Source organism: Pseudorasbora parva, chromosome 14, assembly GCF_024679245.1.
Source record: "Pseudorasbora parva isolate DD20220531a chromosome 14, ASM2467924v1, whole genome shotgun sequence".
Classification (NCBI taxonomy): domain Eukaryota; kingdom Metazoa; phylum Chordata; class Actinopteri; order Cypriniformes; family Gobionidae; genus Pseudorasbora; species Pseudorasbora parva.
This window is the reverse complement of record NC_090185.1, coordinates 6,456,488-6,483,440: the sequence shown is the minus strand read 5'-3', so window position 1 is coordinate 6,483,440 and position 26,953 is coordinate 6,456,488. Positions and strand designations below refer to the sequence as shown.

At 41.6% G+C, this 26,953-nt stretch overlaps 1 pseudogene; it reads right to left on the bottom strand.

The window, feature by feature from the left end:
• LOC137039679 (uncharacterized) overlaps positions 1-26,953 on the bottom strand; it is a 36,800-nt pseudogene that overhangs the window by 7,549 nt on the left and 2,298 nt on the right.

Genomic DNA, 26,953 nt, shown 5'->3' with positions numbered 1-26,953 from the left:
ACATTTGCATCTGTCCAAACATGTTCATTGTCAGGCGGAACTGACGGTAACTGGGACTGCAGGTAAACAAGACACTGGAGGATAGCAAAAACGCTAACTCTCATGGACACACGTCATGTTCAGGCTGTGTAGGGGACGTAAGGACTTTTCATATGTCAACAGTCATGGTTGAGGTTTATTATAATCGGATACCACAAAAATTTATTTTAAAATCGTTCGTTTGTTCGGCCCATTTCAAGCAAGCTCAGCGTCCTAAACTGAAGAAAGGGTCAACTGTATTCCTGCAAGCAGTAAGTAGTGATTTATCCACTTATTGACTAGCTGTTTAAACAATTTCTGATTAAATTGAAAGTTTCTTAGAGAAACAGCATTGTCTAGATGACACAAGATGCTAGTACAGTAACAATAGGAAACACCAAGTACCATACAAAACTAAATAGTGTGTCTAATGACAAAGGTTAATATTATTTTGTATTACAATATACAACCGTAGATACGTTGCTTACAGATCATTCACTCGATCCTTCTAGCAAACGTCACCTTTTCCACCATATAAGTTAAAACGACTTATAAGTTAAAACGAAGTTTATACTTATAAAAATATAAGTTATATATTTATATTTTTGAGAACTGAAGTAGTCCTAGGATGTTTTTGCATGCTTTCAGACTACATCACAGTCACTGCGTAGCCCACATTGTGACTAACGTTATATAAATATGCAATATCGTTGACAAAAAAAGACATGTCTAAAATGTAGACTGAATGACACTTTAAGCAGAACATGTCAAATGGAGATTGCTGAAATGCAGCTTACTTGTTTATTGGTGTTTTCAGATCCTCTGCACACGAGAGAGAGCTCGTGTGCATATGGTTGCCAGATTGGACATGTTTAGGTAAAATACCAGATAGTATATCTGTTCTTTTCACAGAAAAGCTCTGTTTGGGAGAATTAAATTACTGAAATCTGGCAACCGGAAGCACGCAAGCTCTTTCTCGCGCATGGATAATCTGAAAACACCAATAAACAAGTAAGCTGCATTTTAGCAAACTTAATTTGAGATGTTCTGCTTAAAGTGTCATTCAGTCGGTCTGTGTTCTGTCAGGACTCATGAGCCGCTTCATTGAACAGCTGAACTGCAGTGTAGAAACGGTAAAACTGTATCTGGACAATTTTTGCCCTTAAATAAGCGAAATACCCTCTATGTAGATATCAGAGAACAATTTAACATATTGTTTCAAATCATTCTAGGGCACATTTAAAAGAAAAAACAACAAGAACCATACAGAACTGAAAATCGTGACCCTAAAATCATGATATGAACCGAACAGTGGGTTTTGTGAACCGTGCCGCCCATAATATACACCTTAAACACAATCATCAGTTGCAGTTTTCATCCATTTAATTTATTGTTTTTGGTATTCATTCAAGTGCATTTTTGTGAACAGACTGAGAGTCCATTGCTTTTATTGTTTTTGGTCGTTTTGTTCATTTATTGTGGATATTTAAAATGTTTTCCATTTTCAGCGTTAAAGGGGGGGTGAAACACTCAGTTTCAGTCAATCTTATGTCAATCTTGAGTACCTATAGAGTAGTATTGCATCCTTCATATCTCCGAAAAGTCTTTAGTTTTATCATATTTATAAAAGAAATATGGGCTGTACCGAGTCTTTCCGGAAAAAACCGAGCGCCTGGAGGCGTATCGAGTGGGCGGAGCTAAAGAATGACGAATGTGCACAAAGCGGTGACGTCCTCAAGCGCGGAGAAACCCATCGCTATCTCAGCTAATACAGATAATGATCCACAATCAAATCTGAGGCTGAAATAAATTGAACAGGAGAAACGGCAACATCAGGATGTCCGTCTCTGTGGTATGTACTGTATTTAGGGGCCTTTGTGTGTCTTTACTCGCATTTTATGAGGACATGATTCGGTTTATGGACTATTGTATGTGACTAGACCTTAGAGGTAGCAAGCAAAACGGTTTTGCACGTCAGAGTCAGAATAGTGTAACGTTATACAGAACAACAATGGAGTAACCGTTAGCGCATTTGAATGACGAAGCACGTGATCGTATCGTTTACTGATGTTTACTCATGCGACGGTAGCCAATAGCAGAGACATTTGAAGTTGATTTACTCACTGGCTGCTTCCAAAGCAGGACCGGACCTTTATCGCTGGGACTGCTCTGTCAAAAACACACTTCTTTGGTATGATTTGGTGAAGTCCTGTGACAGCAGTGACCGTGGAAATCCACTTTGCGACGCGACTGAACCGATGCCTTGAAGCTTCCCATTTCTGCGTTCAAATCGGTTCAAATGCAGCGCTGCCTTCCCGGAATGCTGTGCTGAAGCGCTGAAGTCGCTCGACCTCACCCATAGGAATAAAGTGGAGCGCGGCGCGTCATAAGTGTTCACGGACGACTGGATCTGCACCTGAGAGACTGTTTACGGCGTGCATTTCCTCTCTCTCCTTCTAGTTACACGCGCGCGCGCCCTACCGGGAGAAGAGCCCGTACGGCCCATACAAGGACCTTCCGATCTATTTAACGTCAAGTAGACCCATACTCGAAAAAAACTCTCCGAAACTTGTGAGAAACCGGAAGGAGTATTTTTAACACAGAAATACTCCATCAAACGTCCAACATTAGTTTTTGAAACTTTGTCTATGTTTAGGATGGGAATCCAAGTCTTTAAATGTGTAAAAAGCTTAGTATGCATGAAACAGCATTTCACCCCCCCCCCCCCTTTAAATAGTGTTTAGAAATAAAAGTTTATTGATCTTTGAAAAGGTGTACCTGCATTATTATGCCATTGTCATTATTTTAGATGAAAATGGTCTCAGAACGGCAATATTATCGTTTATCGCAATAATTTCTTGGCCAATTTATTATCCAGCAAAATTAGTTACCGTGACAGGCCTAAGGACAACCATAGGGAAAGTCTCCTGGACTCCTCTCTCACTGGGTCTTGTTCGGCCCAGTCTATGAGAGAGAAAAAAAACTAATTTGAGAAATATTGTCTTCACTGGTTCACTGAGAAACCCATAAAATGTCTAAAACACGGATGAACTGTGATATTTATCTGGTTCAATCCTCACTCAACAGGGCAAAGGGGTGGCAAGAGGTCTTGGCAGGGTGGCAGGTGTAGACGGTACATGGAAATCCCTATATGTGAATTGCTTTAACAAAACAAACACAAAACCACTTTTAAACTACAGTACTTATTGTTTAATCATGCCCTTACACACTACAAAGGTTTTTAATTCACAACAGTAATAAGCCCAGCGTTCAAACAAAGCAAAACGGTATAAAAAGCAAAAATGAAAAATATTAAAAAGTATTGAAGGTCTACTCTCTTCCTCTCTGTCATCTTCCTCCTCCTTATCCCTCTATCTGAATCTGGAGCCTCCTCTTCATCTCTCACTGATTCTTCTTTTTCCTTGTCTCCTTCACTATTTCCTCTTCTCTGTCACTTATTTCCTTGTCTCCTTCTGTCTTCTCCTGCTCTGACCCTCCTGGTCTCTCCAGTTTACTGCCTTCTCCTTCATTTCCCTCACCCTTTTCCTCTTGTGTACTTCTTTGGATTTTTTTTTTAGCAAAAAAGCTAGAAATATTCTTACTTTTAGCCTTCCTTTTCATGGTTAGGCTCCAGCTACTTTCTTCAACTACTCTTGCCTGCAAAAGTCAATATGTGAAAACCTCTGAATATCCTTGAAGTACATTACACTGTATAGGCTAGTGACAAATGGTCAAAAAGTGCTTTAGTTTTTGAGATACCCCTACCAGAGGTAGAACCAAACCCAACAATGTTTTTCCTCCTCTCTAAGGTCTCCCATTTATGAAATGGATTCTTGGCTAAAAATATTTTACTGCTAAGATTGTTAAATTAACAGATATTGTTATACACCCCAAAACCAAAAAGAGACTAAAATATAGCCTGTCCGTTTGGGAGTTAAGGCATATCCACAAGTTTCCTACGCCCCATGAACACTTGCGTCAAAAGTGGGCGCGTCTTCCGGTTCGAAATAAACAAGCGGGACGACATTGACATTTAACAATTGACAGTCATTCAAGCTATCCAAACGTGCTAACTATGTGGGAACACAACCTCAACGAACTTAAAAATGGTGAAACAACAGTACCTTTACCTTCCGCTGTAGTTGGTTGGGAAGATGACGTAAAAAAGTGGCCTCGTATCACGTACGGTGGTATTTTTAGCTATTTTCTTGATTCAGTAGCCTGTGATGGTAAGGCAATGAGCAATTTGAAAAGCTCAGAGGCGTATCAGTATTTGCATAGTGATAAAGTCGGTCGGGTGTTATTTAAGGATGTTGGAAACAACCTAGTTTATCTAATAGCGGACGTTGAGCCGAGCGAGAGCCTTCAAGTATCCCATCATAAGGCTTGGGTGCTAGCATCGGTGACAGGTGAAGTAAGTTAACTTACAGACAGCGGGTTGTTCATGTATTGCAGGGCCAGGACGCTCTTGTAGTCATGCAGCAGCACTTTTGTGGAAGGTCGGTAAAGTAAGGACAATTAAGTGCACTGTGTTTGTTTATTGTATTGCGATATTATTAATTAACTAATAAATACTAAATTGAAATGTTTAGTGTGTGTCATTCATTCATGTTTTGCATATGTTGCTTCACAGGAACTTTCACTTAACCCTTGTGGCACAATCTGGTAAAAAAAAAAAGTACAAATTTAAAATTTGAAGCCTTGCTGTGGTGTGGCAAGCAGCGAGACGAGACCGGTGTGCCACGCAGCTGGCACTCGTTGACATTAATCACCGGCCCGCTCTCGCGGTCCCTCGCCCCGCTGCTTGCCACACCACACTTGCCAACAACACAATGAAAGCCTAAGATGTGAATAGCCCTGGTTTACACTATACAATCAGTTTTAGTCCACGGATATTCTGAAGAAATAAATACACAAAGACAGTAATTATCAAAACATTTTTTACTTGCACATTCAGTTAGCAGTGGTATCCAGAACATTTAATTAAATTAAAATTAGCATGTCGAGCCCTGGGTCGGCGTCTCTTCTCCGGTGGCTTCTCGTAACCCAGAAAAAGCGTTGGGTACGGGTTATCCTGTGTTGGCTTCTTGTCAACGAAGTGAAACGATCACACAAACAGATGTTTGGGTGTTTTTTTAAAGTTTAAGTTCTTCAACCATATTCTTTTTGGTTCGTCGTCTATTGGGAGACGATGGAAACTGTACCATCGTTGGCAGGAACACTCTGACTTAGTTATGTTCAAAACACTCACGTTTACGCCACTGAATTAGTTTAGTCCGGTTATTTGTACACCCGCGAACAGCACATGTTGTCCCTGAGCCCCGCAACGACATCTCTCTTAAAGGTTTGCGACTTTACATATTAAAACAATGATCCGAATAATTAAATAAAAACGTAGCCTCGTCACTAACTAGCACACAAAATACCATTGGCATACTACTTCCGCTGTCTCACCGGAAGTTGTACCCACGTTCTTTTTTACAGTAGCGCCCCCCGGAAAAAGGTGGATAAACTAATGCAGATCAATCACACAAGCTCTGAGAGCTTTGAAACTTGACATGTTTGTAGTCAGGAAGTTGATTTAACTGCTAGAAAAGACTGAATGTGAATATATTGATGTATGGAATAAATAGAGACATATAAACACATACCTAAAATAACCGGACATGCACAAATTGAATATCTATACAGAATGTTTTCATTTACTTTATGGTTGCTTAGCCAGGGATTGTCATATAAACACATATGATGGCTTGTTGGAAAGGTGAGGTTGTGCTGAATCCAGCAATACCAAATATGAAAATATAGCATGATCAAATCAGGGTATTCTGTTACTCAATGTATGAGGTGTCTAAAATGAATGGAAATGGAACTCTAACATAATTTAGTAGGCCTACAAAGCCCATTATCAGTGGTGAGAAGAATGTTGAGAAATTCAAATATGAGATACATCTAATAATGAAACATTTCATATGGCACCTTGTACTATATGGAAACAAAGACTGAAATCGAAAGATAACACGTTACCATAGCACAAACAGGAGACTCGGAGTCAGGATAGCAGTTTGACTTTAATGAGCCTTTTAATAGAACTATAACTTAACATCACACAATACAAATTAAATTACTGTCTTAAATCAAACAAATGGCAATCTAACTAAACAAACACTCCACGGGGGAATGAGCCCTGTCTTCTCAGGCTGTTTTTTTTCTAGTAGCAACCATTTGGAACATGAACTGCTTTTGGTAGCCATTCTTAGGTCAGCCCCTCATGATGTTACAACTGCAACACACCACTGTCACTCATCCACATTGTCATCAGTGACAAAGTTGGTCATATTTGGAGAGTCTGGGAAAGGGCAAGAGCAAAACCCTGTGCAGGTCAAGCCCACTGAAAGACACTGGCATTTGGTGGCATCATTGCAGTTTTCATCTTTACAGTAGAGGTGGGTGATGTCTCTAACTTCTTTAGGTGCTGGTGCCTTCTGTAACATCACAGGTTCAATACACCCATCTTCTCTGAGCCTCCATCCTCTACCAACTGGGTTCCAGAGAAGAGGTTTGGCCAGGTGGCTGTGGCGCCACACTGCTGTTTGGTACAAAGCTCTCAGCACATGTTGCTGGAAGGCATCTTCTGTTGGGGGTAGATTTGCTGCTGACAAATCTGTGGTAGATGCTAGTGTGTACCTCAGCTCATCCAGGTTGGTGCAAGGATGCCTATCCACCTTTTTCTTTTGGCCATACAGGAGGAGGGCATACCTTCTTGCCACAGGCAAAGCCTCTTCCAGGCTACCAGAGAGTCCAAATTTGGTCATTTCCTGTAACTCACAAAGATGGGTCTTCCGTCTTGTGAGGGCAGTGGCCTTCCCAATTCTGTACAAACTGCTTGTGGTGTCACAACCCGTGAGGGCGTGGCATGCAGGTAAACACTCACAAAGCACTGCTCCAAGCTTCTGAGCGATCGAACAGATAGGGACAAATCTTTCCTTAAGGCCATGTCCCGAGTGCATTAAACACTACTGAGGATCCAAACATCCCTTTGCTTGAATAGTACAGAAGCAAAACGAGTACATCTGTATCATCACATTTGACAATTAGACAAGAATGTGACTGTGCAAGGTGTATTGCATGTAACACCAGCCTTGTGTCAGCCTCCTCTTGGTCACTGTAAAGGTCTTTCAAGCAGTCAATGCCTGACTTGCTAACACTCTTAACCTCCTGACCATTTTCAAAGCCACCTGCCAAGATGACAGTGTTCCCTGAAGGAATTCTCATTGGCCCAGTACTGGTGATGTGGGTGCTGACAAAGCTACATAGAGCAGCCTTGTTTCCACTGATCCTGAGGTATTTTCTGTAGTTTGGAACACTTGTTTGTCCTGTGATGATGTGTGTTTGTCTGCTGGTGTGAATTGTGCCTCTTCTTTGTCTTTCAAGATCTTTGACGGAGTGTTGGTGGTCATATCTATCAAACACTATAACGACACAGCTGTTACCTTCCTTTCCCATTAAAGTTGCAATCTTTTTCCAGACACACTCACCCAGGTCATTGAACGTTTGAAAGACTGAATCATTGAGACTCTGTAGAAGAGCCATGCCATCAATGATATATGCTGATGGTTCTTTAACATTTGGCAGATTTTAACTTTCTCAGATGCAACCTGACCACTTGCAATGTTGATCAGTTCCTCAGGAATGTTATCAAGATCAACGGGATTCTGCCTCTGCTCCACAGCTTCCATTATCTTATGTATGTCTCTTTCGTCTCTGTCCATTCTGGATGCTCCATGCTCCTTGTGTGCTTTCGAGCTCTGATCATCAGTGTCGCAAAGCTCTTTCATGGCATCCACATATGCTGTGGTCACATGTCTTGTCATCAACCATCTTGTGAGAGCTCCTTTTCGTAATGTGAACCCAACAACTCCCAACAACTCCACCTTGACTCTTGCCTTCTCAATTAATGGTTTGCTCTAGTGCCTGATCAGTAGCCACACAGTTGAAGCTTCGATGCTCAGACCGGCGAACAACAAAACCGCCTTGCTGCATGAATGTGTACGCTTCTGGTTGTTCATGTTCAAGTGCTTTCATTTCTGCAACATAGACTGGCATGTACTTGCCATAATTGGTCCTGCCAGCAGCTCTGAACCAAGGTATCACTTCACACATGCAATTCAGGTGAAGTTGAAAGTCAGCTTCACGCTCTGAGCGAAGAACCCTTAGCAATAGATCATTGTATAATAGCTGTTGTTAAAGAGACACAGCAGCTGCCAAATGTTAAAGAACCATCAGCATATATCATTGATGGCATGGCTCTTCTACAGAGTCTCAATGATTCAGTCTTTCAAACGTTCAATGACCTGGGTGAGTGTGTCTGGAAAAAGATTGCAACTTTAATGGGAAAGGAAGGTAACAGCTGTGTCGTTATAGTGTTTGATAGATATGACCACCAACACTCCGTCAAAGATCTTGAAAGACAAAGAAGAGGCACAATTCACACCAGCAGACAAACACACATCATCACAGGACAAACAAGTGTTCCAAACTACAGAAAATACCTCAGGATCAGTGGAAACAAGGCTGCTCTATGTAGCTTTGTCAGCACCCACATCACCAGTACTGGGCCAATGAGAATTCCTTCAGGGAACACTGTCATCTTGGCAGGTGGCTTTGAAAATGGTCAGGAGGTTAAGAGTGTTAGCAAGTCAGGCATTGACTGCTTGAAAGACCTTTACAGTGACCAAGAGGAGGCTGACACGAGGCTGGTGTTACATGCAATACACCTTGCACAGTCACATTCTTGTCTAATTGTCAAATGTGATGATACAGATGTACTCGTTTTGCTTCTGTACTATTCAAGCAAAGGGATGTTTGGATCCTCAGTAGTGTTTAATGCACTCGGGACATGGCCTTAAGGAAAGATTTGTCCCTATCTGTTCGATCGCTCAGAAGCTTGGAGCAGTGCTTTGTGAGTGTTTACCTGCATGCCACGCCCTCACGGGTTGTGACACCACAAGCAGTTTGTACAGAATTGGGAAGGCCACTGCCCTCACAAGACGGAAGACCCATCTTTGTGAGTTACAGGAAATGACCAAATTTGGACTCTCTGGTAGCCTGGAAGAGGCTTTGCCTGTGGCAAGAAGGTATGCCCTCCTCCTGTATGGCCAAAAGAAAAAGGTGGATAGGCATCCTTGCACCAACCTGGATGAGCTGAGGTACACACTAGCATCTACCACAGATTTGTCAGCAGCAAATCTACCCCCAACAGAAGATGCCTTCCAGCAACATGTGCTGAGAGCTTTGTACCAAACAGCAGTGTGGCGCCACAGCCACCTGGCCAAACCTCTTCTCTGGAACCCAGTTGGTAGAGGATGGAGGCTCAGAGAAGATGGGTGTATTGAACCTGTGATGTTACAGAAGGCACCAGCACCTAAAGAAGTTAGAGACATCACCCACCTCTACTGTAAAGATGAAAACTGCAATGATGCCACCAAATGCCAGTGTCTTTCAGTGGGCTTGACCTGCACAGGGTTTTGCTCTTGCCCTTTCCCAGACTCTCCAAATATGACCAACTTTGTCACTGATGACAATGTGGATGAGTGACAGTGGTGTGTTGCAGTTGTAACATCATGAGGGGCTGACCTAAGAATGGCTACCAAAAGCAGTTCATGTTCCAAATGGTTGCTACTAGAAAAAAAACAGCCTGAGAAGACAGGGCTCATTCCCCCGTGGAGTGTTTGTTTAGTTAGATTGCCATTTGTTTGATTTAAGACAGTAATTTAATTTGTATTGTGTGATGTTAAGTTATAGTTCTATTAAAAGGCTCATTAAAGTCAAACTGCTATGCTGACTCCGAGTCTCCTGTTTGTGCTATGGTAACGTGTTATCTTTCGATTTCAGTCTTTGTTTCCATATAGTACAAGGTGCCATATGAAATGTTTCATTATTAGATGTATCTCATATTTGAATTTCTCAACATTCTTCTCACCACTGATAATGGGCTTTGTAGGCCTACTAAATTATGCTAGTGTTCCATTTCCATTCATTTTAGACACCTCATACATTGAGTAACAGAATACCCTGATTTGATCATGCTATATTTTCATATTTGGTATTGCTGGATTCAGCACAACCTCACCTTTCCAACAAGCCATCATATGTGTTTATATGACAATCCCTGGCTAAGCAACCATAAAGTAAATGAAAACATTCTGTATAGATATTCAATTTGTGCATGTCCGGTTATTTTAGGTATGTGTTTATATGTCTCTATTTATTCCATACATCAATATATTCACATCCAGTCTTTTCTAGCAGTTAAATCAACTTCCTGACTACAAACATGTCAAGTTTCAAAGCTCTCAGAGCTTGTGTGATTGATCTGCATTAGTTTATATGCCTTAACTCCCATACGGACAGGCTATATTTTAGTCCCTTTTTGGTTTTGGGGTGTATAACAATATCTGTTAATTTAACAATCTTAGCAGTAAAATATTTTTAGCCAAGAATCCATTTCATAAATGGGAGACCTTAGAGAGGAGGAAAAACATTGTTGGGTTTGGTTCTACCTCCGGTAGGGGTATCTCAAAATTTGGGGGCATTGTCACTAGCCTAGTAGGGCCATGTAGCTAATAAGTAGCCTATATAACAAATATAAAAACAGAAAGATTTATCACATGCACACACCAGTTATGTTTAGACAACTTAATCCTATTATATTTATTTCCCCAGTTCTAAACTGGTTTCATTGCTGTGATATCTGAGAGGAATTGGATTTAATAGGACTGCTTAGCTAAATCAAATGTAAAAAATAATAATAATAATTGCATCACAATAAGTGCATTGTGATTGTCACTAACATTTTAGAAACAACTCAATTTTATTAGGTTTAGTGACAACATGTTACAGTGTTTACATGGTACAATTTCTGGTAAGCAACGCTTTATTTCAATTCAATTATATTATTGTGATTTTATTTAATATTGATTCATTTGGATAAATATTAGGGCACACAAGATGTACCTAATCTCAAGAAAAAACAACTCACCTAATGCTGTAAACATACAGAGAGCCCTATCAGCTGGCAGTGTTATTTAAGTAAAAAATAACTCAGATTATTTATTTTTTATTATAATAACTTTATTTAATGATATAAATACAAATATAATAAATATGTATTATGGTACACAACACATATTTAGCTAAATACTCTAGCTCTAGCTATTTATGATCCTGAGGTAAATGTTGTGACAATTGTTCTCCAGTTGTTCTTTGACCCCTTTGTTAGATGGATAGGTCGATATTATATATGAGGAATACATTTAGGTAAGTTGTAGGCTACTGTTTCTTTCAACATTGTTCATTCGTGTTTACTAGCTAAGTTAGTAAGTTAGAATTGATCGGTCCAAGTGCAGCTTGGGATCTGTCACGTAACATTTACAAGCGCCAAAACGGCATTTATTGTTTGAATTTCGTAATAAAAGTGACAGAATCTGAGAGCTGAGATTTTTTTTAAATATCAAAACTCAAAAGTAGGTTAACCTGCTCTGTCTAGTCTGTCGGTCCGGCGCTAATTTTGGCTAACGTAGACTCGCTGTTTTTGCTGATGCTGAATCGTCTTTAGTACACAATACATTCATTACAAATTTAATTTTAAGTTAAACGTGTGTTTAAACTACACCTAGCTGGGGAAACTTACGTCATCTTCAGAGGCTCTGGGGCAGCTCAGTCTCTCCAGTGGTTTTGTTGGGCTTTGCACCGCTGCAGACTCGCTGTGTGTGTGTGTGTGTGTGTGTGAGCCAGAGCGAACGAACGCCGCTCTGCACGTTTGAATCAGGGACGTATTTGAGGGGCGGGGCGGGGCGGGCCGCGGGGGAGGGGTATTTTATGTATTTTAATGTTAATACATTTAAAATTAAAAATTAAATTGTTTACTTTTGGTAAATGCATTGGACATACTGGCTTGTTTTTACAAGTAGGACTACAGTTTTTAGAATATCATGGTTGGGGGGCAGCTGGGGGGGCAAGGCTCTGGAATGGGGGGGGGGGGGGCACCTGACCCCCCTTGCCCCCCTGTAGATCCGCCCCTGATTGTAAGTGAAAAGAACTAATATGGGGAACTCGATAAGTATTCAGTACATAAAATATAGTATGTTTTAGTTTATGCTAGAAAATACTCTATTAATTTTTTTTTAATAATCATTAAAAATTAAGTTGTTTATGAAGTGTTATAAGAAGAATACGCTTGATACTCATGTAAAGTAGCCTATAGAAAACGCTGTGTACTTTTTTAGCTATTTAACACAGTTTGTGCTTATTAGACTTAAGTTTATTTGTATAACGCATTTCACACACACCGGTAATTTTAGTTTTACTTTCTCTGGCAGTGCATCGATGAGATCATCTCTTCATCACGGCTCCTGTTAGTGGGTGGGATATATTAGGCTGCAAGTGAACATTTTGTCCTCAAAGTTGATGTGTTAGAAGCAGGAAAAATGGCCAAGCGTAAGGATTTGATTGAGTTTGACACGGGCCAAATTGTGATGGCTAGACGACTGGGTCAGAGCATCTCCAAAACTGCAGCTCTTGTGGGCTGTTCCCGGTCTGCAGTGGTCAGTATCTATCAAAAGTGCTCCAAGGAAGGAACAGTGGAGAACCGGCCACAGGGTCATGGGCGGCCAATGCTCATTGATGCACGTGGGGAGCGAAGGCTGGCCCGTGTGGTCCGATCAAACAGACGAGCTACTGTAAAATAAAAATCTCAAAAGTCTCAATCTAATGTCTCGTCTCACCCCTAAGAACTAGTGGAGTCAGAGACAGAAGTTACTGAGCAAATAACTCCTGATAACATGTCAGTTCCGTTTGAGCCAGTAGATGGAGGTGTTGCTCCACAGATGAGACACGGAGACTAATCACGCTAGAGATTTAAAGACTTTATCATTGGCTGATGATGTGTTTATGTGTTTCACTGTGATCTCAAAGTATATTATAATGTGTCACAAATCAGTGTTTTTTCAGGTTAAAGGAGAAGCAGGGGGGAGTTTTTTTATTATTATTGTGGAAACAAATTTAAAAATTGAGCTAATAATAAATAAAAATGTAAAGCTTTATATACGTTTGAACCCTTTAAAATACACATTAAATCTGAATTCCTCCAGGAGGCGCTCGATATAATAAATGTAATAAAACATGGAGAGACTCTTGAACCTCAGAGTGAGAAAACTTTAATGATAAAGGCAAGAAAATACATATGACAGATATACAGCAGTAGAAGTGAGATCTGTGTCTCGCCTTAAGAAAATATAAGCGATAAAGCGTTAAAAAAGATATCAGACACTGAACATGTAAAGAGAGGAGAGCGCTTATGTCTTCATGCGTTCATGTTCAGCTAGTAGAGGATTTGATTATGATTAGAAACATCTGATCTGAACACCATTAACCAGCTCTGACTGAACAATAATAACCCTGAAAGACAGACAAGACCCTTAAGAGCGTTTAAAGCCCCCAATCAAATATGAAAGATTAGATTGTTCTCAAATCATCTTCTAGGTTGGTTATGAGTCTCCGATAAATGAACATCAATCGCAGCAGACGCTTCTGCTCAGTTCAGATCGACTCCATGATAAACTGACAGGCAAATGACACTAGAAGAGCCTTTAAAGCTGCACTATGTAATTTTTCTGTCCACTAGAGGTTGCCTATTCAAAACAAAGCCGTAGTTTGATGATGTCAAGTTGGAGAGCAGAATCTTGGGACATGTGTATGTGGTCTTCACCTCACAGCCGGTGGGAAAGAATAGGAATAGGACTCATGGATTGAGGACTGAGTGTTGAGGATCTGAGCAAGGCCACTGGAGCGATTGTTATGCTGCATTCACACTGCACTCAAATGATGCAAATAAGATGAGCTATTCGTGCGAAGTTGGACGCGTGAACATTTTGAATCCATTCGCGCGCGAAATTCGCTTCATTCACGTGTGACATTCACTACACAACAGAGATGAATTCGCATCATGGGAGGGGCTTCTGCCAGGAAGTGCTAGTCAGTAGGAGGACTAGCCCAGTTAAGGCTGCTCTCACCGGGGTTGATGAGCGCTGAGCAAACCACATATTTGAGCTTTAAACAACTACATTCTCACCTGAAAAACTATTAAAACTACATTTTGTGTCACCTTAACAGTAGTATTTTTAAATTACTCTGGCCTCGGGGTTTCCCATCCATCACTTCAACAAGTGACAGCAGGCTCCTCAATAGTTAACGCGATGCGAATATCCGCCAAAGTTCAGATTTTTCAACTTGAGCGATTCGCTTGAATCACGCGTTCAAAGCGCTCAATTCAGTGATTCTTGCCGCATCATTCGTGCCGCAGAATGCCTATTCGCGTCTCTGCATTTACTTAACATGAAAATCAGTCGCGTTTGGTGTGAACGCAGCATTACACAACACACGGCTCGCGAGAAGCAGGACTTTTATTATGACAGGACACAGTCGCAGGCGCCATTTCCGCTTTTCTGGTCATGAGTTTTAGGTAACGCAGCTCTGTTTATCATATTAGATTAATTTAAGTTTGTTTAAAATGATGTTATGACATCTGTGTGTTCCCTCAGCGGCTGCTGTGACACTTGTTCAGAGTAAAGCGTTTCTGCAAAATAAAAGCGGAAGCTGAAGGGAACACAGATATGATGCAACTCACAGCCGACTCCCTCACACGTCCCGGTTCATTGGTTAAAATAGCATTTTTTTTCACAATTTACAAATAGTTGGAAACAATTGGGACATTGTAAAAACTCAACTGATAAAAATATATAACACTGGCCTAGTGGTTTTTAGATATTTTACTGCAAAAATCCTACATAGTGCACCTTTAAAGAACAGCTGCTTTACATTTCAGTCATATCTGAGAAAGATTAATATATTAATAGCCATTAAAAACAAAAAATATTTATTTGTGCAAAAAAAGTAGCCATCATCAATCATGAACCTGATGTGTGAATATGAGCTTGATCTCATTCAGCTCTTCTGGATCTGATCTCATAAACCACAAGCATGACAGTAGCCACGCCCACCAGAGCAGAGAGGACCAATCGGATCACAGCTTCAGTGGGACCACAGCAGTGGACTGAGGAATAAAAACATCAAACTGAGATCAGCTCAGTCAATAAACGCTAATATCAGCGCTGACATCAACTAATATCAGCCGTGCTGCCGTACCTGCACATGTGTGACAGAGTTGAGTGATGTCCAGATGTTGAGTCTGGTGGCTGATGGGATTGTTCAGCACACAGCTGTAGGTGTTTTTATCCTGATATTCCACCTCCAGAGGTAGAGAGAGACTGATGCTGAGATCAGACACACTGATGCTGGACAATAAACTGTTTCCTTTGAACCAGGAGAGAGTCACATGACTCACATTTACCACTGATGAACACACCAGTGAACAATATGAGGATGATGAAGATGAAGAACAGTTTGAAGAGTTACTGCTGATGACAGGAACAGGCAGACGAGCTGGAAAACATGAGAGAATAAAGAGAAATGAGGATGAGTGAAGATATTCAAGCAGATGATGAAGAAACATCAAGAGGAACCAAGACTGATAGAGAAAAAAAAGTATTTGACATTTTATTGTATTTTTGTGGTGACATTTTATTGTATTTTTGTGGTGACACAGCACTATAGGCCAGTAAGTTACTGTAACAGTCACTTTACAGTCGCTTACTTGTAAATGTGTTTTACAGTATAATGCCCTTACCACAGTTTCATTTCACCGTAAAATACCCTTACTGAAACTTATTTTTACAGTATGATAATTTTACAGTACTTTTACTGTAATTTATTTAACTTTTTATTTGACAAAATCTTTATTTTAAATATTCAACATGAATGCTATAGAATAAATAATACATTTAATAAATTCCAAATAAGAGACTATGTATATCAGTATATTTTTTTTATTTACTGTCACAATCAATAACAAAAAAATGAATTCATAAGTACAAATTAAAGCAGAGATCATGACAATATGGCAACAAAAAAAATATGAAGAAAATATCCCAGTTGGCCTCCATACTGGAAAACGTCCCGGTTACGTCTGTAACCTTACTTCCCGGACTAGGAACGTGACACTGCGTCACCGCTCTGGGAACGCCTCTGCGTGATTACGTCGTGAAGCACGTATGTAATCAGTCCAATAGAGAGACGGAACGTCATAGGCGAGTGACGTCATTGACCCGGAAACTATAAAGCCTGCCAGCAAACACACGCCCTCAGCTTCTGAGAAAGGCCTGAAACAAGCCGCTAGAGGGCATGCGGGGAGTATGGCTGGGTGACGCAGCGTCTCGTTCCTATTCTGGGAACTAAGGTTACAGACTGGGACGTTTCTGTTCAAGGAACTCAAGCTGCGTCACCGCTCTGGGAACAAGAATACCCACGTCCCCATACGAGCCGGGTGTCCGCCTGTTGAATTGTCTAAGGAGCGAGCACCCGAGCCCCAGGTGTAGAATTTATGTCTAGTTCGTAGAACCTGACAAAGGTAAGAGGCGAAGTCCACCCTGCTGCATCACATACATATTGCAGGGAGGCCCCTGCCAAGAGAGCCTGAGAGGCCACCATACCCCGGGTAGAGTGGCCCCGCACAGCCAAAGGAGAAGCAAGTGAGATGGCCTCGACCATACCGGGCGCAAATTCCAAGCACGAGGGTGCCACAGAGAGGGCTTGCAGATCTCCTATTCTCTTCAAGGAGGAAATAGCTAGAAGAAAAATAGTTTTGAGGGTGAGAAACCACTCAGAAACTGAGTCCAGGGGCTCAAAGGGAGCCCCTGAAAGGTCTTGCAGGACAACAGCCAAGTCCCAGGCCAGCACCCTGGTGCGCACTGCAGGTCTTAACCTCAACGTCCCACGGAGGAAACGGGTTACCAGAGGTTGTCGCCCCAAAGACACCCCACCCAAAGGAGAGTGGTAGGCTGCTAGGGCCGCCACATACACCTTTAAAGTGGAGGGAGCTAGCCCGGAGGAGAATCTCTCCTGCAGGAACTCCAGCACCGTGCTCGCAGGGCAGTTAACTGGGTCCCACAGGCGATCTCTGCACCATAAGGTGAAGAGTCTCAATTTTAAAGCGTAAAGTTTCCTCGTGGAGGGAGCTCCAGAGTGCAGAATGGTCTCAACAACCTCGGTTGAGAGACCTGAACTTATGAGCTGGGCCCCCTCAGAGGCCAAGCCCACAGCTCTGGGCGAGGGTGCAGAATGGAGAGAAGTTCCCTCCTGAGCGGAATCTCCAGTGGAGAGCTGTCGAGGAGAGACACTATGTCTGAAAACCGGGCTCGGGCCGGCAAAACGGGGCTACTAACAGTAGACGAGCCCTGTCCCGGCACACCCTCTCTAGAACTATCAGAGAAATCGGGGGGAAAGTGTACAGGAGCAGCCTCGGCCACTCCTGACCCCCGCTGACACGGTGCCCCCAGGGACAGGCCTTGGGCCAGAAACCAAGGGTCCTTTCAGATAACCAAGGCACGGAGACACCGCCGCGTGACCTTGATTACACGAAAGGGGTTTCCCCTCGGAGAATATCCCTTGGTCTTGAGCCACCACTGTAACGATCTCATGTGCAACAGGCCGCAAGTAATCACGTTGACTGCTACTGACATCAGACCTAACAATCTCTGGAACTGCTTTACAGTGAGTGACTGGTCTAGCTTCACCCCCTTGACTGATGAGAGAATCGACCCTATACAAGGCTCTGATAGACAGGGCCCGCATAGAAACCGAATCCCAAATCACCCCCAAATACGTGATCCTCTGGACTGGCGAAAGCACGCTCTTCTTGGAGTTAAGCCTCAGCCCCAACCTGCTCATGTGAGCGAGCACAGCATCTCGATGCTGGGCCGCCACACGAGCTGAATGAGCGAGAATAAACCAATCGTCAATGTAATTGAGGATCCGAATCCCCTGCATCCGCAAAGGGACTAAAGCCCCGTCCACACACTTCATGAACGTGCGGAGTGAAAGAGCTAGACCGAAGGGAAGTACCCCAATATTGGTACATTTCTCCCCCGAAAGCGAACCTCAGATTCTTCCTGTGCTACGGAAGGATGGAGACATGGAAATATGCATCTATTAGATCTATAGTCACAAACCAATCCTCGGACCTGATCTGTGACACAATCTGTTTGAATGCGAGCATCCTGAACTTGTGCTTTGCCACCGAGCGGTTCAGGACGCGAAGATCTAAAATAGGGCGCAGCCCCCCATCCTTCTTCAGCACGATGAAGTACCGGCTGTAAAACCCATACTCTCTGTCCGGCAAAGGGACTCTTTCTATCGCCTCTTTCCATAGGAGAGTCTGTACTTCGTGAGTCATTACCAGAGCCTGCTCGGGGCCCACCACCGTCGGCAGAACCCCATTGAAAGGAGGTGGACGCCATCTGAATTGTATGGCGTATCCCTTTTTTATAAACTGCACGACCCAACGAGAAATATTTGGCAGATTCTCCCACTCTGCCACAAAATCTACTAAGGGTACCAGCCTCTCGAGACTGGCCCCTGATGTACTCTGCACCGCGAGTGCAGCGCCCTGAAATGGCGAACCGGCAGGGAACAACTGACTCGACGGCACCACTCTCCTCCTTAGAGCCTTCCACGCCCAACGCTCGGGCGGGGTTGGTGGAATGACCCTGAGAGGGCACCGAGGGCCGACGGATACCGTATAATGAGGTATGCACCGCCTGCCCCCGGAGGGGACCACCCTTACCGTCCTGACCACACAGGCGTCAGGACTTCTTTGACGCAGCCTTCTTCGAGATAATGACTGTTCTCAGATCAGTCCTACCTCTAGAAGGCTGCGCCTGAGAGCGCCACCCAGCGCTCCAACCTTTCTGCGGGGGTGTGCGGGTGGCGACGCTCTGCCTTTGCTGCGCTCGATGGGAGAAGCTAGCACTCAGCATCTGCTGCTTTCTCACAGCAGCAGAGGAGGCCTGGGGTTTACAGGGAAGGAATTGCTTTAGTGCCGCTGCCTGCTTTTTGGCCTCCTGAAACCTGTCGGTGACGGTAGTGACGGCATCACCGAACAGGCCCTCATGAGACAGCGGTGCATCCAGCAAAAAGGTTTTATCCTTTAGTATGCTTAGTATGCGAGTATGCTTTTCCCACTAAAGCAGATGTAGATTTTAAGGGCTTAGTGGGTAAAGCGGGAGCTTTAATGACCGATGCCGAATTGGGAGAGAGACGGCTCGCGAGCGTATCTTCCACCCTCGGCATCGAACCATAACCATGCCTTTTCAACCCCGCGATGTTACTATATACTGCTGTATGGGGGTTGAAAACTCTGGATGACATGGGCCGCTTCCACGATCTCGACACCTTGGTGTGGAGATCTGTGAAAAACGGCAAGCTCCGCCGTGGAGGCTGAGCAGAACGGGCTGGCAGAAAACGCTCATCAAGTCTGCTTTTTACTGGGGCACGCTCCTGCTGTTCATTTGGCCACTCAATATTTAATTTAGCCACAGCCCTGCTCAAAACCTCCACTAGCTCCTTACTCTCGGGGGTTTGAAGTGGCAAATCTTCAACCCCCGGAGCGCGAGCCGGAGCGCCCTCCTCAAAGAGCGCCCGGCGGGATCGCAGCACGCGAAGTGTTAGCATTGTCACAATGCTAACAGCTGGCACCCTCAAGTGCCGACTGTGCGTGCTGCTCACCCAAACAAACAACGCACATCAGATGTGTATTCCCGCTCGAAAGAAAACGTGAGCAGGCAGGAACACACCTTCTGAACGATTGTTCGTTCGCCATTCTCTCTGTCAGTAAGTGTGTGTGATTTTGTGTGAAAAAAAACAAAGTCTGAACTCAGACACAACACAGAGACAGTTTGGACAATGAAACAGAGCACTTGTTGAAGGCAACAGAAGCCGAGGATCACTAATTCTCCCAATTCCAAGGCGAAAAATTGTGGAGCAACATCAGAAAGGAGTTTTTCAGAGAAAAAGGATTACTGTTCTGTTTGGAAAACTGGGACACCATGTCATCCGGACTGAAGAGGACAAGGACAACCCAAGCTTAGTTCAGAAGCCTGCATCTCTGATGGTATGGGGTTGCATGAGTGTGTGTGTGGCATGGGGAGCTTACACATCTGGAAAGGCACCATCAATGCTGAAAGGTATATCCAAGTTCTAGAACAACATATGCTCCCATCCAGATTTCAGGGAAGACCTTGGATTTTCCAATATGACAATGCCAGACCACATACTGCATCAATTAATAATAATAATAATAATAATAATAATAATAATAATAATAATAGATTTAGTTTATAACGCACTTTTCATTCCAAAGAATCTCAAAGTGCAACAATGGAAAAAGAGGAAAAAAATAACAAAAATGAATAAAAAGTAAAAATAAAGAAAAATACAAACAATCAACACATAAAAGCCTTTCTGAACAGTAAAGTCTTCAGTTCAGCTTTAAACTGGTCCAGGCTCTGTACTGCTCTCAGCTCAGTGGGAAGGCGGTTCCAAACTCGCGGTGCAGCCGAGCAGAAAGCTCGATCCCCCGTTGTACGAAAGACTGGTGGTGGGGACTTGCAGAAGCAGGTTGCCTGAAGATCTGAGGGTGCAAGTGGAGGATTTCAGATAGATGAGTTCCTGTAGATATGGTGGTGCATGTCCGGTGATGCTTTTATGTGTGAGCAGGAGGATTTTGTAGTCGATCCTGGATGAAACAGGAAGCCAGTGCAATGAGTGTAGGATGGGAGTTATTTGATCATATTTATGGACTCTCATAAGGACTCTGGCAGCACTGTTCTGAATGTATTAAAGCATCTGGATATTTCTGCCAGAAATCACACTGAAGAGTCCGTTGCAGTAGTACAGCCTGGTGGAGACAAAGTCATGGACAAGTTTCTCTGCATCTGGAAAGGTTAAAAGGGGACGGAGTTTGGAGATTTTTCGAAGGTGGTGGAAGGAAGTTTTACAAATGTGCTTAATGTGGTCATTGAAGGTCAGCTATGGGTCAAAACCGAACCCCTAGATTTGTGACTGAGGAGGAGAAAGAGGAGGATGAGCTGGGATAAGGGAGAGGAGTGGATCTGATGAGGGCCAACCAGTACCTCAGTTTTACTGGAGTTCAGCTGGATGAAGTTAGTTCCTATCCATGCCTTAATCTCCTCAAGACATGGGGTGAGTTGTGACAGAGCTGTGGAGGGGCTAGGGGCAGTTTTGATATAAAGTTGCGTGTCATCAGCATAATGAAAAGATAGTCCATGTCTGCTGATGACAGGACCGAGGGGAAGCATGTTGAGGATGAATAAGATTGGGCCAAGAACTGACCCCTGCAGAACACCACATGTAACAGGGAGCAGCCTGAACTCACATTCTCCCAATATAACACGCTCAGTCCTGTCAGAAAGGTAAGACTGAAACCAATGCAGTGCTGCTCCAGATAGTCCAACTGTATTATGGAGGCAGTCCAGGAGGATGGTATGGTCCACGGTGTCGAATGCCTTAATTTATTATTTATTGAATGCAATTACATCATCATGGCTGCGTAGAAGAAGGATACAGGTAATGAAATGGCCAGCCTGCAGTCCAGATCTTTCACCCATAGAAAACATTTGGCACATCATAAAGAGGTCTTAGGTCTTTCTTTGTCGATGTTTGCAGACCGTTATAAAAAGAAGAGGGGATGCCACACAGTAGTAAACATGGCTTTGTCCTAAATTTTTTGAGATGTGTTGATGCCATGAAATTTAAAATCAACATATTTTTCCCTTCAAATTATACATTTTCTCTCTTTACACCGTCAGGTCCAGATTCAAACACAGACTAGCTGGAAACCCAAGGTTCTAACCACTGGGCAGTGTGGACCTTTTTGGCAGATAATAACAGGAGGCAGGTATAGAAGGGAAAAAGCAAAGTCTTTACTTAGTATTCTTGAGCAATCACAAAGGATCCAGCTTCAGAGCTATGTAGAGCAAGGTTGGATGTTGCAGGCAAATGAGTCCAAAAACATAAAACAAATATTACCAGAGAAGTTGGTCAAAAGGGTATAAGCAAAGTCTTACCAGGTAATCTGAACAAGTAAAGGCATAGGCAAGAGAACCTCAAGACTGAGCAAAGGTACAAGCAAATGGAGGTATTTAAATATAAAATTGTTAACACTCTAACAAGCTAGGCACAAGTGATTTCATTCAACCAATAATGAGCAGTGATTTAGGAAGATGTGGAAGGCCTTGTGCTCTCAGTTTCCCTCTGCTGGACAGACCGTGGTGTGACATAAACATTTGATATGTCATCTACAGTATGTTGTATTCTGGATAAAATATTGAAATTTGAAACTTCCACATCATTGCATTCTGTTTTTATTCACAATTTGTACAGTGTCCCAACTTTTTTGGAATCGGGTTTGTAAATAAAATTTACTGACCCTTTTTACAGACTGTGATGATGCGTTTTAATGGTCATAAATATTGTAAATTCTGCAGTTTTTTTGTATTTTAATTTTTTTAACGTATGTACATTTATAACACTAATACTTTATACTAAATTACTTTTGCATCAAATTACAAAAAAAAAACAAGTTACTGCTGCTGTGAGAGTGTTTTTAATTCAACATCTATGACAGTGACTAAAATTATTATCTTTCTTTCTTTTGACTGCCTTTATCAATCTCACTCTATTTTTCCCCTCTTTTGGAAGTTGTGAAATCACTATAGTGATTATAAAATGTATTCTTTCATTCACCGCTATAAAAGTTAACCCAACTTTGACGACTTCTGCTTCTAAGAAACCCGGAAATGTGAAAAAGTTCAAGGAGAAAATACTAATATAAAAATTACTTTGTCTCCCACAAAGAACTAATTTTACATCCTTCCATCCACATGTTTTTTATTGAACTTTTAAACATCCAGTGTGTGTGTGTGTGTGTGTGTGTGTGTGTGTGTGTGTGTGTGTGTGTGTGTGTGTGTGTGTGTGTGTGTGTGTGTGTGTATATGTATATATGTATACAGGGCTTGACATTAACACCCGCCAACCCACCAAATGCGGGTAGATTTCAGCTGTGGCGGGTAAGGCAGCCACTCCCACTAGCCACTTTGGCGGGTTGAATATAATTTCAGCCTACAGCCAAATGAAATGCCAAGACCGTCGTATCACAAAATTAAAATTGTCTTACAATTCTTTATCGATCAACTTGCAGTAAGTGAAGGTAGGATAGGCGGAATCACGCTGAATGACAACAAAAGCGTGCAGAAGCTCTGTCACACACGCAATCAGTTCTCCTTGTCAGTGTTGGGCAGTAGCATAGCTAAATTTCTGAAGATTAAGCTCAAATTGGAAACCAACTGCCAAGTCGCGGATATACTTCACTTTCTACGTTCCTTGTTGAGTTGTAAATTAACTTAGTTTCCTGCAAAAGTGCCCAAGCCTAAATTGAGCATAAATGCAAACACATATCATACACATAGGCTACAGATGAGCATACACACACTCGACACCTGGTTTTGTTAATATTATGGATCACATGTTTTTGTAACTGAAACTGAAAAAGTATGCATGTCTATCAGCTTTTTTGTCTATTGAATTTTATTGATCACAGAGATAGCGTTGATTGGAATGAAGTTGGTTCAATGTAAAATTAAATAAATAAAAACTAGCTTAGATATAGTAAACTACTTTTGCCAAGTTGCTGTAGCTTAGCTTGCTACGTTTCCTATAGGGGGGTAGCTTCAGTGTAGTGAAGCTTAATTTAACGTAGAGTAGGCTATTTCACTCTGCATGTGAAAGTTTGAAAGGGTATTAAATCTTCAAAATCAAGTAAAATGACTCAAAATCAAGTAATTTAGGCATGCCAAAGTCTACTTTAATCATATAAAATGTAATTTCCAAACTGCAAAATTATGGCCAGTGAAAATGGTGAGTGGCTATAACTTTGGAAAACCACTAGCCACGGTGGCTGGTGAGCAAAAAAGTTAATGTCAAGCCCTGTATGTATATATATATATATATATATAAAATATTGCAATTCCCATTTACAAGTTACTGTAAATTTAATTAAAAATACCCATAATGCAGTGCATATTACAGTAGCAAACCATAAATAATATAAATGGATAAATTCATCTGTCATTTTAACTAATTAGGCATCATGAGGTGCTTCTTTAGATCTAACTGTAATAAATAAAACATGTCAAACTGATATTTTACTCACCGTAGACAGTGAAATGAAAAGGACAAGAATTAACCCTGACAAAGTCGCCATGTAGTTTATAATCTCCAGCATGTTCAGTTGTGATGTTTGTGATGGTCAGAGATCCAGTTTGATGATCCAGCTTCAGTCTGTCTCTGAATCTCCCATCAAGAACATCATCATATACAGAGAAGCTGTCGGCCCGTTTATTGATTGCAGCGATTAAAGTGTTTCCAAACCACCACTGAATGACAATTGAATCCTTCGGTTCAGTGAGAACAGAGTTTAGAGTGGCTGAATCTCCCTCTGTAACTGACACTGAATCATCAAACACACACACACAGAGAGAGAGAGAGAGAGAGAGAGAGAGAGAGAGAGAGAGAGAGAGAGAGAGAGAGAGAGAGAGAGAGAGAGAGAGAGAGAGAGAGAGAGAGAGAGAACAAACAGAAACAGGTTTTGTCACAGATAAACAGATTATAATGGTTTATGAAATTAAATAATTAAAATTTAAAATAAACAATTTCATAAAACAAACAAAAAGAAAAATGTTGTATGAATTAATTTCACTTAAAATCAGGGGGTTTTTTTCAGGTTTTTTGATCATTAAAATGTTTTTGACCTCACCTATGACAGTGAGAATGAAATACGCCCACAAAGAGTCGATCGGTAGACGATAATATCCAGCATGTTCAGTTGTGATGTCTGTGATGGTCAGAGATCCAGTTTGTTTGTCCAGCTTCAGTCTGTCTCTGAATCTCCCATCAAGAACATCATCATATACAGTGAAGCTGTCGGCCCGTTTAATGATTTTAGCAATTAAAGTGTTTTCAAACCACCACTGAATCAGATCATCATCGTTTAGTTCAGTGATACGAGAGTTCAGTGTCACTGAATCTCCCTCATTCATTGATATTTGAACTGTATCATCAAACACACACACACACACACACACACACACACACAGAGAGAGAGAGAGAGAGTGAGAGAGAGAGAGAGTAAGAGAGAGAGAGAGAGAGAGAGAGAGAGAGAGAGAGAGAGAGAGAGAGAGAGAGAGAGAGAGAGAGAGAGAGACATGGAGAACAAATAGAAAGGGTTCATCACAGATTACGACTAAAAAATTAAAATATTTTTTAAATGAATATCATCATTGAATAACAGAAGCAAAATAGAGTTTGGATTAATAATTGAATCTTCGCGCTAATTAAAATATAAAACAGGAGAAACTGATATTCAACTCACCAATGACAATGAGACCGAAACTTTTTTCCCCACCGTTGTTGATCTGTAGTTTATATTCTCCAGCATGTTCAATTGTGATGTTTGTGATGGTCAGAGATCCAGTTTGTTTGTCCAGCTTCAGTCTGTCTCTGAATCTCCCATCAAGATCATCATCATATACAGAGAAGCGGTCGGCCTGTTTATTGATTTCAGCGATTAAAGTGTCTTCATCTCTAAAACTCCACTGAATCTCGTCATCATCCTTCAGGTCAGTGAGATCAGTGTTTATAGTCACTGAATTTCCCTCATTCACTGATATTTTAACTGTACCACCTAACACACACACACACACAGTGAGAGAGAGAGAGAGAGAGAGAGAGAGAGAGAGAGAGAGAGAGAGAGAGAGAGAGAGAGAGAGAGAGAGAGAGAGAGAGAGAGAGAGAGAGAGAGAGAGAGAGAGAAGAGACACAGGGTTCATTACAGATGGTTTACAAAAGTAAATGTAAATTGCAAAGTTTGAAATGTAAATTTGAAATAAATAAAAATTAAACAACAGGGCCCGTATTTATCAAGCTTCTCAAAGTGCTATTTTAGTCTTAAGTGCTGAGAATTCATGACATTTACTCCTACTTTCAAACTTAAGTATAAAAGCAAGTTATCAAATTTCTTAAAGCTAAGAATCACTCTTACTCGAGAGGTATCTCAAGTGGTTAGGAGATGCCAGTAGGGGCTTGAGATGGCGCTATGGAGACAGAGACGTGCGCACATCTTTCAATAGAGGGAGAATGTGTTCGAAATGTTTGACGACAAATAGTTAATCAAACAGTATCGTTTAGACAGAGCAGACATCATCTTTTTCAGCACTAGTTAATGTTGGGTTTTATAAAAAATACAAATAAAATAAAAAACACTGTTCGAGTAATTCAGCAAGCAGTAGCGATCGCTTCTTCCTCCTGCCATGTCGGTTTTCTTTTGGAATCCATGATGGCTGATTATAGATTAAAAAAAATTTTGGCTATATATAGGCAGGTCAGTTAACAGCACACCAGTTTAAAACATTTAATTAAATGGATGAAAACATGTTTATCTTTAATTTAAAATGTGTATATTATAATGTATTCTCTTTAAAACTCTTTATTGTCAAATGTGTTTTGGATGTAAACTCCTCTTAGGAATTTCACCATTCAATGTGAATTTATCTGAGGATTTTCTTAAATAAGGACATCTATTCAGTGATTGGTTCATGCCTATGACATCATCCAAAATCCTGTTTATGGCACAGCAAAGTGTCGTAAATCCACTCTAAGACTAGCACTTAAGATTTAGTCCTACACTTTACTTAAAGTATGATTGGGACGCTTGATAACTAACTTTTAAACGCAGCTTTGAGCCAAGAATTTTTTTACTCTTAAGTCAATTCTTAGCAGTGTTCTTGTGAGTAATTCTAAGATGTTTGATAAATACTGGCCCAGAAGCACAATTAAGTTTGGATTAATAATTTTATCTTTGTGCTGATTAAAATATAAAGAAGGTAAAACTGATATTTAACTCACC